The following is a 5,641-nucleotide window of genomic DNA, read 5'->3' as shown; positions in this document are numbered from 1 at the left end:
AATGGTGTCGTACCAGAGCACCGGGGCGTTGGGGCGGGGGTCTGTGACCATGCACCCTGAATAAATTCTGGATTAAGCAGAGTGAGGCCCGTTTCTTTCCCACGAGACCACTTGGGTTATTTCCGCGGGCTCTGCACACGGAGCACCTCCCACTCCCTGTCCGCGGGGTTACTTCCGAAGACCCCTTCGGTGTGCAGGGCCTGGGCTGCCTCCCAGTGCTGTCGCCGCAGGCCTTGGGACCCGTGCCCGCCGCGAGATTCCCGAGGTAACCCCGTCGTCCAGCCCAGAGCTGGGCACTAGTGCCCTCCCCGAACCCTGAAAGTTGTTTTGTGAATAGGGACAATGATTGCAATCGTGTAGAAAATATTCAGTGATGGTCAGTACAGTCTGCCTGGGATTTCCCCTGAAATCCTGAACTATACAACATTGGACCACAGGCTGTTCCACCGGGAACAGCACTGAACGAAGCAGCGTTTGGGTGACAGCTCCAGGCGCTGCCAAGAGCTGGACCGCCCCAGGGAGGCCTTAGCCCAGAGCAGGAGTCCTGGGCCGCGGATAGCGTTCCTCGTCTTTAAGGCAGGCTTGGGGAATACCTTACTTATCCGTAGTTTTGTGTGTGCTCCTTGACTTACCGTGGGAGTTACAGCTCAACAAACCCATCTTAAGTTGAAAATACTGTAGCCAAAGATGCATTCCAACATCATAGCTTTAAAAAGTTTTTCTAAAAAGTGTAGCCCTCTTTTAACGTGCTCAGAACACTTACAATTGGGCAAAATCATTTAACACAAAGTCTACTTTATAGTTGTGTTGAATATCCCATGTCATTTATTGAATACTGTACTGAGAGTGAAAAAGAGCACAGTTGTAGAGTTTATACTGAATGTGTATCACTTTCACACCAGCAAGAAGTCAAAACATCATACATCAAATCATTCTAAATTGGCAATCGTGTGTGTGTGTGTGTGTGGTTTTTAACTGTTAGGCAAGAGACATATTTCCTAATGGCCTGTTTAGTGGCTCTAAATTAACTTGTGTCTCTTCATTGAAAAGGTGATTTAGTTTTCCCTAGGTGGTGAGGCACTATTCAAAAATTAGTTTAAGCAACAACTCCAATAAACATGGGTGCATTTTTCAGTCTCTTATTAATCATATTTCCAAGAAGAATTGAAGTTCTCTACCTGAAGCGTTTTGCAATTTTTTCAGTGTGGTTTTTTGATAGTTGTTTGAAATTACTTGACAGGGAGAAGACCATTTGCTACAGTTTGTGTATCAAGAGAAGTTGCAAGAGACCCTTGTTAAACTCCTTGAAAAGTTTTCACCTCTTGGAACAGACACTTAAGAGAAATTGAACTGGGCCCTGATTAGTAATCAATTTAAAAAGCTCTAGTAACTGAGAAAGTAATATCGCATTTGCTCATATGCCTGTCTTGCAAAAATCTATCAAAACTCCATGTTTTATTGCCTTTCAAAGATACTTTGGAATGGGAGCTGGAGCAGTTGACAGAGAAATCAATTGGTCTCCACTCTATTAATGCTTAATTAACATCGAGCTTGCTAACATGTGAGGGCTCCCATAGGAAGGAGGCTTTATATCGAGAGGAGGGAATTGTGAGTACTGGCTGTCGGGGGGCTTCTGCAAGCAGCCTCCGTGGATGGAGCCCAAAGGTGGAACACAGTCACCAGTACTTTCCAGCTCACTGTGACACCTGCAGTGTCAGGATGAGCCATATCACACCACCAGTGTCACACCAGAAGGGCACGGGGCAGCAGTTCATGTGTGGCTGCACCTGCCCACCTCCTTTGAGGTGGTCAGGGAAGGGGCAACATCAGGGTTCAGGAGTCATTTTCACTTCCTGCCACTGCAAACTCAGAACTGTGAGGGAGCCAGAGAAACTGCTGTCACCACACACCCCATCGGAAGTGACCGTGAGGGTTTTGTCTCCACTTCAGGACAGGAAGTGGGGCCCCACAATGTGGTGGAAATAAATGGGTGGTGCCTATCGTTGATGGTCCCTAAGTAGTGAGGCACTATTTAAAAATTAGTTCAAACAATAATTCCAATTAATGGGGATTCATTTTCAGCCTCTTAATTATATTCTTTTTTTTTTTTTTTTTTTGAGATGGAATCTCCCTCTGTCACCAGGCTGGAGTGCAGTGGCATGATCTCGTCTTACTGTAGCCTCCCCCTTTTGGGTTCAGGTGATTCTCCTGCCTCAGCCCCTTGAGTAACTGGGACTACAGGCACACATTACCACACCCAGCTAATTTTTGTATTTTTGATAGAGATGGGGTTTCACTATGTTAGCCAGGATAGTCTCGATCTCTTGACCTCATGATCTGCCCACCTCGGCCTCCCAAAGTGCTGGGATTACAGGCGTGAGCCACCATGCGTGGCCTTTTTAATTATATTCTTATTGAGTATGATTTATTATTTCAATGTGATTCAATATTTCAATCATGGTAGTGCCTCACCAGCCACAACATGGTTGAGTCCCTTCTGGAGGGGCCTCGAGGGTGCGACCATAACCAGTGTCCCATTCCAGCTGATTGGGCCCCACCCTCAGTTCCTGCTCAAGGAGCCAACATGGCTATTTGTTGCCCAGGAGTAGTGGCTCTGTGCACCTGTGTGAGCGTTGTCCCTAAAAGTGGCCCATACATAAGTCAGCAGCCTCCCCACAATGGTGAGCTCCTAAGGGCGTGAGCCTCTCATGCCACTGGAGAGCCTGGACAGAGGCTCAGCTGGCTGGGCCATTTCTGTGGCAACAAAGGGCCAGAAAAGAGGCCATCAGGCTTAGAGACAGCTTACATTAGACAGCAGAGATGAGACCAAAGGAACTGGGTGTGCACGCAGCCCTGAGACTGGGCCTTTGCCTGAATGCAGCCTCTGCCCTGCAAAGACTGGCAGGTTCCTCCACCTGTGATTCCTGTGAGCCTTCCCTTCTCATGGGGTGATTCCTTTGGCTTTTTGCTTTTAGGTCTGTTGTGTTGTGTTTTGTTTTGTTTTTTAATTTTAAGAACAACCTGTTCGGAGCATGCGTTAATTTGCTAAAGCAATCAGAGTGGCTCCTTCTGGGATTCAGGATGGAGGAGGTCATAGAAACCATGGGCTGTTCAGAGGCAAGAAGACAGGAAGCAGGCACCATGAGAGATGGAGGGAGAGGCTCATCCCAAACATGTTCCAGCCCCAGCCCACAGCATTCCTGCAAAAACCCTCCTGGAATAGGGGACTCTGTTCCTTGCCCCACGTAAGCTCAACCTTTATCAGAAGGACCACCAGAGCCATGTTTGCTGGAGAGGGGGGCCTACTGTTGGCTTGGACTCCAAGCAGAATGGACGTCTTCCTGCCAACAATGCCCATGGCCATCAAAACAGAGATGGCAGGGTCGGGTCATGATGCCGAGGGGACAGAGCTCCTGCAGTGTTCCCTATGCAAGAGGGCATGGAGCGTTGAAGACGACTGGGCCTCTCGAGGCCATACAGGGGCAAATGCCAAAGTAAAGAACGCCAAGACCTAGGTGTTCCTGCAGTGAGAAGTTGGCATCCAGCACCTCCAGCAGGTAGGATGTGGGGCATGAAAGGACCACAGGAGCCGACACGTGGAGAACTCCAAACAGGCCACAGCTGCTCCTCTTGTTCCATGTTCTGATTTCCCAGGAACAGTCCAAGTGTACACCTGTCTTCCCAGTGTGATTTCATTTGCAGAGTTGTCCCAGTCAAGATGATTAATCATACGGGCTCTCTAAGGGACTCTTCTATTGCTGCCTAACTAGTTATCCCAAAATACCGCAGCTTCGGTTCAGCCATGGCTTAGCTGGGCAGCTTCAGTGCAGCCGTGGCTTAACTGGGCAGTTTCAGTTCAAGGTCTCTCATGAGGGCACAGTGACACTACTGGTCTCAGCGAAGGCTCAGCTGTGGCAAGGGGTAGGGACCACTTCCACGTTGCACTCCCATGGACTGCTGGACTGAGGGCCTCAGCTTCATCCCACGGCAGTGGGCCTCTACAATTGGGCCACTTCGGTGCCCTAGCACAGTGATCAGGAAGGGAGAGAGAAAGCAGGAGAGCCCAAGACAGCCACAGTCTTCTTATTACCTAATCTTGGGAGGGCCATCCCATCATTTTGCCATATTCTACTGACTGGAGGTGAGTCTGTAGGTCCAGCCCACACTCAGAGGAAGGAGAATACCTGAGGGCTGAGAAGGTGGGATCATTGCGGGCCGTGTTAGAAGCCACTGACCACTGTGGGTAAATGGGCTCTGGGCTCGGAACTTCCTCAATAGCAGTGCTTTGTGGCATCCCGCACTGATCCCCTTTGATGCTCCTCACCCATTCCTGCTGCAGCTCATTGCTATTCCTCCTAGAGCTGCAGATTCAAGGAGCCTCACCAGTGGCTGTGATAGCCATAAAACCCAGACTGGTGGGCGCCATCTGGACACCGAGGAGACAGAGGCACATGGCGCCACCCAGGACAAGCACTGAAGTTGGACTACCAGGTTCAAATCCCATCTCCCGACCCTTAACCGTGTGACCCGGCCTTGGGCAAGTTATTCCACTTTTCTCTGCCACCGTCTATCAAGCATGGTGGTTAATAGCACCTACTTTTCAGAACCACAGTGAGAGTTGTGGAGACGCCCTATTTGAGATGCACAGCGTTTTCAGCTTACAGGCGGCACTCAGTGAATGTGAATTATCATTATCCAAAGCTGGGTTCCCCAGCAGGAGCAGCCCAGGGCTCCCATGAGGCTGGATTCCACCTGAACGACCAATACTGCCCAGAGCAGCTTCATCTTCCCTCTCCAAGCAGCTTCACCTTCCCTCTTCCCTCTCCAAGGCCCAGCCAGCTGAGCCTCTGTCCAAGCCCTCCAGCGCCATGAGAGGTGCAGTTTCCTGCCACCAGCCTCCAGCCACCTGGAGCTAGCCTGTTCCTCCCTGCCTCTGTTCCTGCCCTCCCTAAGCCCACAGTCCCTAGCTCCCTTGCTGCACCCTACCTGATGCCATCTCTTCCAGCCATGCAGACACAGAGCCCTGACGCCCAGCTCAAGAGCTGATGTTCCTTACCAGGATTATATGAAGCATCAGAGATGATGTTCCAGCCCTGGGGAGGCCCAGCAGGATTGGTTCTCCCTCTAACAACATTTACACACTTCACATCGTCCACTTACATTTTATTGGTAAAGGAGCCAATGGTGACATGAGCTCCCCTGACTGAGAAGGAAACTGAATCCATTTATAAAAGGGAACTTGTAACAGGAGCATGTGCTCCAAACCTGGGAGCACCTGAGCCCAAATCCTGCTCTCCCTCTTACTCCAGGCATAGGGAGCCTGGCTCTCGCCAACCTCTCCCCTGCAGAAGACATACCTCATAGCGCCCTGGACAGGTGAACCAAGACACACCACTGAAGTGCCAATACATGTACCTCTGAAGGCTTGAAGCCAACCTGAGGGCTCTCCCTGCTCCACTCCCTGCACATGAGTCCCTAGAAACGTGCTCACAGCATAGGGAGCTCCAGAGCCTGAGCCTCAGAGTGTTGGAAAACAACATCAACATGAGAAATGGGCACTAGAAGCCCCCTTGTAGGTGATATCAGAATGCTTCCCTTAGACAGCAGAGATGACAGAGGACATATGGGGGTGCAGCCAGCC

This window comes from Sapajus apella, unplaced genomic scaffold, assembly GCF_009761245.1.
Source record: "Sapajus apella isolate SASKATOON/1434 unplaced genomic scaffold, GSC_monkey_1.0 scaffold140, whole genome shotgun sequence".
Classification (NCBI taxonomy): Eukaryota; Metazoa; Chordata; class Mammalia; order Primates; family Cebidae; genus Sapajus; species Sapajus apella.
The sequence above is the reverse complement of the archived record's forward strand: the minus strand, read 5'-3'. Positions refer to the sequence as shown.